Raw genomic sequence first — 9,677 nt, 5'->3', positions numbered from 1 at the left:
GACCCTTTCCAAAGATGACTTTCAAACCCTTGACCATATCAAATACCTCGGCACCGGTGTGTTCCGCAGGCTTCGGCCGGTGATCTCGCCTTGCCGTTGTAATGCTTGCCTTTCTTTCTTCTTGGATGACCTTTCGGAAGAAATCGACGATGCCCAAGGTACACGTTCTTCTTACAATTTGGCAAATGTACACTTTCGGTCTCATGTAAGCGGTGCGTGCATGCATTGTATCCCTTATTTGACAGTCCCGAAAGGTTACTAAGAGCAGGCCAATCGTTGATGGTTACGAAAAGCAACGCTCGTAGGTCAAATTCCTCTTCTTTGTGCTCATCCCACACACGGACACCAGGTCTGCCCCACAGCTGTAAAAGTTCATCAACTAATGGCCTTAGGTACACATCGATGTCGTTGCCGGGTTGCTTCGGACCTTGGATGAGCACTGGCATCATAATGAACTTCCGCTTCATGCACAACCAAGGAGGAAGGTTGTAGATGCATAGAGTCACGGGCAGGTACTATGGCTGGAGCTCTGCTCGCCAAAAGGATTCATGCCATCCGTACTTAGACCAAATCTTATGTTCCTTGCGTCGGTACAAAATCTTTGAACTCTCTGTCGATCTTTCTCCATTGCGTTCCATCTGCGGGGTGTCTCAACTCCCCGTCCGACTTACGGTCCTCTTTGTGCCATCGCAACAACTTGGCATGCTCTTTGTTCCTGAACAGACGTTTCAACCGTGGTATTATAGGAGCATACCACATCACCTTGGCGGGAACCCTCTTCCTGGGTTTACGGCCCTCAACATCGTCACCGGGGTCATCGCCTCGATCTTATAACGCAATGCGGTGCATACTGGGCATTCATTCAAATTCTCGTATTCACCGCGGTAGAGGATGCGATCGTTGATGCATGCATGTATCTTCGGAACCTCTAAACCTAGAGGGCAGACAACCTTCTTTGCTTCGTACGTAGTGGCGGGCAACTCGTTATTCTTTGGAAACATATTCTTCAACATTTTCAGCAAGTTTTCAAATGCCGAGTCAGCTACACCTGCACTGTGCCTTCCATCTCAGCAAATCCGGTGTGCAGCCCAGCTTTTTCGGACCATCATCGCATCCGGGAGTACAGCGCCTTCCTGTGATCCTCTAACATGCGATCCAAATTCTCCCTCTCTTTTTCAGTTTCGCAGCGTCTCCGTGCATCAGCAATGGTCCGACCAAGATCATCAACGGGATCATCACGTGCCTCTTCTTCACCTTCCCCTTCATCGTCCCCTTCACCTTCAGCATCCTCCATGAAAGTATCACCGAAATGAGCAAGATAGCTTTCATCGATGAAATCATCCCCTTCTTCATCTTCTTCCATTATAACCCCTCTTTCTCCATGCTTGGTCCAACAATTATAGCTTGGCATGAATCCGTGCCGAAGCAGGTGCATGTGAACATCTCTTGAGGAAGAGTAACCCTTCTGATTCTTACATTTAACACATGGACAGATAACAAAACCCTCCTGCTTGTTCGCATTAGCCACTACGAGGAAATCTTTCAAACCCGCACTGAACTCGCCGGAGAGTCGGTTACCGTACATCCATTGTCGATTCATCTGCATTATTATAATATAAAATATATAATTAACCATCATGCATTTGTTAAACTAACTAGCTACAAACAATATAAATTAAACAATGAACTAATGCACATTTTATCAACGACACATCAAAGGTTCAAGTTGCTAACCGCGATCGAGGAGGAAAAAATAAATGAGAAAGCTCAAGTGTGGCTCCAACACTTCATATCATGTTTGTTTCATGCTCTTGGGGCATTTCATCAAACACCTTATGTGCATAAGAGGAACCAAAATCAAACCTAACACCCACTTGTGAAGCTTGTGAAGAGAATGGCACCAAATGGCTAAGTGTTGGCTGCTGGATGGGTATATATAGGGGAGGGGCTTTAGTCCCGGTTGGCCTGGCCAACCGCGACTAAAGGCCTTCGGGCACCTTTAGTCGCGGTTGGCCTGGCCAACCGCGACTAAAGACCCCCCACGTGCACCGGCTGGCCACCGAGCGCCCTGGGCCCAGGCCTTTGGTCGCGGTTCTCCTCCCGAACCGCGACTAAAGGTACCATTTGTCGCGGATCCTGCAGCATCGCGACTTATGGGGCTCACCCGAAGCCTGTTTTTCCACCAGTGATAGTAGAAAACAAATTAGATACAAGAAGTAATGCTGTTAGAATCGGTGCACTCTCAGCCCCTATACGTGTCATCTCTGCGCTTTGTGTCTCTGAATGTGGGCTCCATGGGCTGCTGTTGAGATTGAGCACTCCCAGGGATTGGACGGTGCAAGCGTAATGCACGGTGGGCCAGCGTATAGCGTATCCTTTCTTCCCCGTCGTCTATGGGTTCATCGATTGGGGCGACTTCAGAGCATCTCCAGTCGCGTCCCCCAAACCGCGCCGGATCGAGCGTTTGGGGGACGTGTTTTGTTCGTGCCGCGTTTGGGGGACGTCGCTCCCCAGCCGCGTCCCCCAAACGCCGCCCCCAATCAGAAATTCAAATAGATGCATTCAAAAGAGATCGTTCCCGCCGATTCGTCGCGATCAGAGTAGCGGCGATCGATCAAAGTACTGGGCGCGCGATCATATTACAGACCGGTGGTGCATGCAAATAAGAAGAAGGGGTTGGTCGACGGCGTCGTGTCCTGAGTCGACGCAGGCCCGTCGAGCACGACGACCTCGTCGCGATCTGCCTGTTCCTGTGCATGGTGCGTCTGCTCCGTCGCCGACGCGGAGGCCGACGCAGGTGTAGCAGTAGAAGACGCGTCAGCCTGATCTTGCTGCGCTGCCGCTGCCGCCGATGCCGATGCCGCTGCCAGGGCCGCCGCGTCCGCCGCCGCCATTTTGGCTTCGATCTCGTCGAGGATCTGGCCTTTGAAGAAGTTGTGCGCCGCTCGCGTCCGGGGAGACATTCCCTCTGTCGACGTTCTCAGCAGGGACATGTCGTCCCTGCGTTTCTTGAGCTCCAGCTTCTCCTCTTGCCTCTTGAGCAGCTCGGCCCACCTTTGGTCGGCCTTCTTGTCGCGGGAGATAAAGGTCGAGGAGACGTCGGCGAGGCATTTCGTGATCGACGCCTGCGTCTTCTCAGACGACGCAGCGTCGGCCAAGGCGGCCTTGGCAGCCTTGTTGCCCGATGGGGCCTTCTGTCGAAGTTGCCAGCGGCGCGTCCAGATCAATGGCGTCCTTCCCCTTGGACAGCGACAAGCGCGTCAGCCGCCATTTCTCATTCATTTTGAGCTTGCCATAGCAATGCATGAGCACGAAAGACTTGTGACCTTCCGAGTTCTTGGCGTACAAATCCATGGCCCGATCAAACTAACCAAAGGAAGCAGAGTCATTTCATCGAACACAATGTGGGCGCTACGGATTATGGAAGAAACAGTCGTACCAGTTGGGCGACGTCGGCGCATTGTCGCCTCTGGTCTCTAAGTCGTGATGGTACCCATGGAAGGAGTTCACCGACGCCTGGATGATGGCCCATCGCGTCGACATTGCCTTTTGGCTCCTCTTCATTGTCACTTTCTGGTAGTCGCTGTTGATGAGCTTGCGCTCATCGAACTCGGCCTTGATCCTCGCCCAATACTTCCCGCCTTTTTGGTTGGCGCCGATGATGGAGTCATGGCTCACCGTCGCCCACGACTCGCACAGACAAAGATCTTCCAGAGGCGTCCACTTCGGGCCTCGTGTGCCCGACGCCTTCTTCTTCTTCTTCTTCGTCCTCACGCCGTCCGCGTCTACCTCCACGAGATCATCGTCACCGGCACCCTCGTCGTCCTCTTCGTCGCCGCCCTCTTCGTCCTCATCGTCGTCCTCCTCGTCGTCCTCCACCCCCTCCTCTTCCTCGTCGTCCTCCTCCTCAACCCCGTCGTCCTCCTCAGCACCGGCGCCGTCGTATTCGAGCGGACCCCTGCGGCCGGTGAAAGGGTCGCCGTCCGGACCGGGTCCTGGCTCGCGCTGCTCGTACGCCGGGGAGTAGAGGTTGTTGGGGTTGAAGCCGCCGTGCGGCAGCGCATCCTGGTAGTGCGGCGACAAGTTAGGCGTCACGCACCCGGGAGTGGCGGAGGGGCCGTCGTTGTAGAAGGCGGCTTGCGACGGAGAGATCACTCCGGGAACGTACACCGGCATGGACGTACTCCATGGGCTCGCGTTGGTGGCGGCGATACACCCGGCCATTACGTGCTGGTGCTGGCGCGCCGCCTGAGCCTTCTTCTCCAGCTCCACCGCCCTCCGTCCTTTCCGCTCCGCCGTCGATAGCTTCCGGCGCAGGCAATCTTGCTGCCATTGATCTTCGGTCATTCCTTCAGGCTTCTTCTTCGCAGCCGGCGCCTTCCGCGGCTTCGCGAACGGCGCTTTCGCCCCTATCGTCGCATTGCCCGGCGGCTTCTTGGCCGCTTTCTTCGCCATCTTTTTGGGGGCTGTCGGCGGCGCCATGGAATGGGGAGAGGGTAGCGGCGGCGGGTGGACGGCGGGAGGGAGAAAGAAATCGGCGGGATAGGAGAAATGAATCGGCGGCGGGATATGTTTTGGGAGGCCTGTGCGCGGCGGTATAGGCGCGATTTGGCGGGAGCGGCGGGATTTGGCGGGAGTGTGAGACAAATTTTCCCTGTGCCGCTGACGGGTCGGCCCCGCGTCGGTTGGCCTCGCTTTTCGTTGTGTCCGGCGTCCCCGGAGCGTCCCCTGTGGGACGGGGACGGGCTCGGGGCGCCGGACACCGTATAGGGGCGCGCCGGACAAAAAAGGGCTTTGGGGGACGCGGCTGGAACGCTTTTTTTGTCCGGCGCGCCCGAAATCCCTTTGGGGGACGCTTTGGGGGACGCGACTGGAGATGCTCTCATCTCCTTCGTTGCGCTCCTCCGATTTCTTCTAGATGGCGGCTGGGCGGCGGGGTTTCTCTCAATCCACTCAGCTGTCAACAGTCAACACGCATACGAGACCACCTGGAGGTGCGCTCGCCGCCGCCTCAATTTCGGCTGTCGCCGGCCACATCCGCTGCCGCTGCTTTCCGACGAGGCAACACCCAGGTCTCCTCCTCCGTTTCCCTGCACCGTGAAGCCTGCCCGCATCCGCACACACAACTGCGCAAAACCCTAACCGTTTTTTCTGCCCCTCCCGTTCGAGATCCCGACCGTCCTCTTCACTATTGCCGGTGGCCAAGGTGGCCAGCGGTGAGGGGGAAAGAGGACCGGAGATGTAGAAGTTGTTTCCGCTCAGGTAGGCTTCTTTCTCAAAATAATTCTGATTTGTGTTGTGGGATCTTCTTCTTCCTATTCTGTTATTATCCATACAGTACAAGGTGGAGGCTGTGGGAGGAGTCATGATCGCCGGAATTCGGTGTAGTTCACGGCCATGTGCTCCTTCATCTGGAGTTCTTTCCCTGTTCCAAATGATATCAATCCGACTCTTCATCGGTACGTCTCGCTGCTAAGGCACATGCCCGATGCTGCCGCTAGCCATCTAAAGGGGCAATGGGGCCTAATCAGAATATGGCCGCAACGCTAGCTGATACATCGCTCCTTCCTGCCATATGCCACGTCGTGCCATCCTCGCAAAAAAAAAAAGTCATGTTGTCTGTACCGTAAGTATTTTTATAAATTGTCAAACCTGCACAAGTTCTTTTAGCTACTAGCTTCAATTTTTTTAATCTATTGCCCATTTACAGCTTGCCAGTATTGGTTAATTATCACATTTACATAGTATAAACCAATAGCTAAAAATATTAATTTGATGTGTTTTTTCTTCAAATTTTGCGGTGCCTCAAATATGAAGAGGAAAACAACAGCGATAAACTCCTTTTACAAGCCAATTATCAACAAGTGTGTTATATATGATGAAAATTTAGCTTTGTTTGTATTGCCAAACATACTTTGATATATTGGGATGTTCATATGTATTGCGATCTTTTTTGTGTCAGTACTGTAGAGTAAAGCATCATCAGCAATTTGCTTGCCGAGCAATATGTTGCTATAGTCATGTATTGATGTTACCATTTAAAACTATTTCAAGGCCATGTCTGTCATGTTGGTGGAGCTCGGTGCTTGGACTTGGCCTAAGGCGAGCGCTATCCTGGGAGGTATCCGCTCCGCTGGTCGACGCTGTGGTGTTTCCGTTCCCATTGGCCACAACATAGATGCATGTGGTTGAGTGCCTGGTTCTGAACTTCAGGAAGTTGTGCTCCCTGTTTCCCCTTCTTTCGGCTATTGTCGTGGTGTTGGAGATGGAGCGGTGGAAAGGAAGATATCGGCGATTAGGTGGAGCTACCGCACAGGCTGTTGATTTAATCTCATGGTCGAGTGGTAGTGACCGCATGCCGAACTTCGGCATGGTGAATCTTCTGGTCAAGTGGTGACCGTACAAGAATTTTCTCCCAGCTTGGCGTAGGCAAGAAGGGAGGCAAATCCACTACATCTCGGTTTTTTGCCGCTTTTTGTCAACAACGAGTTGTCCGCGTCGCTTAGCCTCACCGAAAAGACTGTCCAGCAGGAAAACATTTATGCCAAATATCAGGCAGGATGGACATCCTCCATTCAGCTCTCATCTGCATTGATGCACACACATGTTCATTAACATGAGAACTGTTGGGTGTTACAAGCTGGGCTATTAAGTTGTTGCCTCATGTTACTAATGCCTTTAATATGTTGTTTCAAATAGCCTTACTGAATAAGTTGACTCATGTTGTGTAGCTGACCGCGGAACAACTATTTACCTAGAGAAGTCTGAAGGTATTCCTCTTCTTTTTTTCTTTCAGATCAAATAGAAAACATCAATATAGATGATATTTGGCCTGTTCAATTTTCTCCATGGCTTATTCACGAATCTATCTCACCGGAACAGCTACTTACCTGAGAGCATATGATCAAATTCTATACCCTATAGTAGGAGAACATTGATGGACATGAAACTAGCTACTTACCTAAGAGCGTATGATCAAATTCTATACCCTATGGTAGGAGAACATTTATGGACATGAACCTGCTAAGATCATACCAGAATTATAAAAAGAAAACAAGCTGGAAGTCCAAGGACAAAGAATAGGAGGACTAACCTAAGTATCTTAGACTGCCAGATTTCTATTATTTAAAAATTGTCACCTTGCCTGCTTATGATCTTACCATTTCATTTTTTGTTTCCTATTTTCATCTTTACAGTGAATATAGAAAAATACACGAGAAACTGAAGATTCTTAGCATCTTAATGTTCTATCCCTTTCAGTATGCGACGCCATATGTTCCTTGCCGAGACCACAAAAGTTCCTATTTTAGTAGATTTGAGTTGACGTTTCTTCTTCTTTTACAAAATATACTTGCCACCATCTCAGTTAGCATATCAAACAGAATGCCCCAAGACAGTAAGCCTGACGAGAAAACATAGGGACGTCAAGAATATATTTGATTTCCATTGAGAAAAAAAGACATAGGTGTTTCTACTTCTAACTTCCATCTTGAACCATGACACTGCACTATAGACTCTATCTTCATGTAATTTGTAATCGCACGCCACATGATTTATGTTAATCCATGTTCTATATTACCACTCATGTCTAGGGTTTATTCCATATAGATACATCTTGAACTGCATCTTATTAGGATTGGATTTGTATAGCATGGACACCTGAGCTGTTGACTTTTTCTACGGCCAAGATTTCTGACCAAATATTTTAACAATTAATTACTTTATTGGTTATTTTCTGTATTAATTTATACTTCAACCTTTACACCTTATGACATTCTTTTGTTTGCGGGGGTACATGCAATTGTTATATATATTTAGAAATAGTACATGTGAAGAAAAATGAAAATTTTCAGGTTTTTTAGAGGCGGATATTTTATTGGCCTTACAGGTGATTGAAATCTGTATGTCCTAATTTAGCCTTTATTTCAGTTCTTTAATCAGGCATTATTTTTTATCATCTTACCAGGCTCCGAGTTGTGTTCTTTTCTTTGCAGACAAGAAGTGCTTATGGTGTTGAGCTACCTTCTGGTAAATTCATAAACATATGTCTACTGTCATTTTGGAGGTAGTATAATTAATTTCAAAAGCCAGCCTCCAAAAGTTATATCTCACACCACTGTTATATATGCAGTTTGTTGCGCAACACATGAGTGATCTGTTTTCTTACAGATAGTGACAAATATATTAATAGAAGGCATGTCATGGCGTTTCTGGAGAGACTTACTTAATTTCTTTTTTTGTTCATGTTTTTCAAGATATGTTTTAATTCCACTTTACACTCCTTTATGTGGCATTGTTCGTAATTTATGCTTGCTCCTCTCTTATTTATTTGGTTTGAGGGAACATAACGATTGGCAATATGCATTGCAGGTTCAGTCCTGAACATTGTGGACTGGATGTACGTATGATGTTGTGAAGCTTTTTCTCCGTGTTTTGTTTTTGCCCACTGCATTTAGTTGATTTGAAAAAAATGTTTGGAATATGTACATAGGATTTAGCCATGTGGATCTGTTCGTTACTCTTTCATGTGCAGTTAATTTATATGTATACCATTGAAATTTTGATTCAATTTTTTTTTCATGACGAGGTCTTTAATTCATTTGTGTTTATCTCTGTGCCGCTATTGTTTCTTGTGAGACTATGTTCTATGTATACCTTCTTACTACTTATGTTTAAAATCTCCTTGATGTTACTTCCTGCATGACTCAATTTTTACGATGTTTCCTGGTTTGACAATTTGAGGACAGACAATGGTTGACATGATTTAACCTGTGAAAGGTATATTCTCTTTGGTCTGGATGGTTACAAGCGTTGTGTTAAGTTTCAGAAAATGTGATAATAATATCTACGAAATATTTATTTTTAATGTTCTCACTACAACGCTAGATTTATTTACTACTAGAAAATTTTCAACACACAAATTAATTTTCCATTTAGCTGCACGTACCACAACAACTTAGTGGTTAATTTTAAGGACGGTTGATGTTTGATATTCTTATGTTGCTCTGCCATTGGATGGGAGGGTAGGATCTAGCCGATGTTTTGGACTGGGAGTGGAGGATAACATCATGTATATATATGTGGGTGGGGTTGCCATAGAAGTTAGTCCTGATTGGATCCTGAAGTTAGTCTATTTGTAGTAGGCTTAGTCTAGAGCCGCTAAAAAAAACGCAGCTTCTGGTTACAAAAAAAAGATACGTTAGCTTTTGGTTTACCCAAAAAAACAACGCAAGCTTCTGATTACAAAGTTTGTGATGTATACAGGTTATGATTTGGTTTCCGGTAGTTTTGGTTTGTGATGATGATAATGAGCTTCAACATCATCGCTGGTGAAATCCTCAACACTTTGTTGGTGGTTTGAAGCCCTTCGATGAAATCAACGGTGGTGGTGGTGGGGGGCAGAGCTGCACGTGCTATTGGAACAACATTTAAAATCCTAAACGCGTAACACGCTGGGATGTCGTAGCTAAAAATACCTTTGATTCTACGACGCTATCCACGTTGTGCAAAAACGAAATTCATGCGGCGGGGCGAAGCCCGCCTATTCATCTAGTGATATATATAGCACCAAACTTTTGAACCTTAGGCCAAATAGTACCGTACACCACCAACGTTTGGTATCTTATAAATAAGGAACGAATTAATGAGCTCACCTCCCCCAAAAGAAATAATCAACT

General features: G+C 47.8%; 2 long non-coding RNA genes across 2 annotated transcripts; one reads left to right on the top strand and one right to left on the bottom strand.

Moving 5' to 3' along the window:
- Positions 1-1,382: 1,382 nt before the first annotated feature.
- Positions 1,383-2,151, bottom strand: LOC139831287 (uncharacterized). Its single transcript, XR_011745988.1, has 2 exons — positions 1,735-2,151; positions 1,383-1,600 (listed from the first exon to the last, which is right to left on the bottom strand). It is a non-coding gene; the product is annotated as an uncharacterized lncRNA (long non-coding RNA).
- Positions 2,152-4,960: 2,809 nt separating this feature from the next.
- LOC127299853 (uncharacterized) lies at positions 4,961-8,613 on the top strand. Its single transcript, XR_011744956.1, has 2 exons — positions 4,961-7,901; positions 7,995-8,613. It is a non-coding gene; the product is annotated as an uncharacterized lncRNA (long non-coding RNA).
- The last annotated feature ends 1,064 nt before the right edge of the window (positions 8,614-9,677 follow it).

Source organism: Lolium perenne, chromosome 5, assembly GCF_019359855.2.
Source record: "Lolium perenne isolate Kyuss_39 chromosome 5, Kyuss_2.0, whole genome shotgun sequence".
Classification (NCBI taxonomy): domain Eukaryota; kingdom Viridiplantae; phylum Streptophyta; class Magnoliopsida; order Poales; family Poaceae; genus Lolium; species Lolium perenne.
The sequence above is the reverse complement of the archived record's forward strand: the minus strand, read 5'-3'. Positions and strand labels throughout refer to the sequence as shown.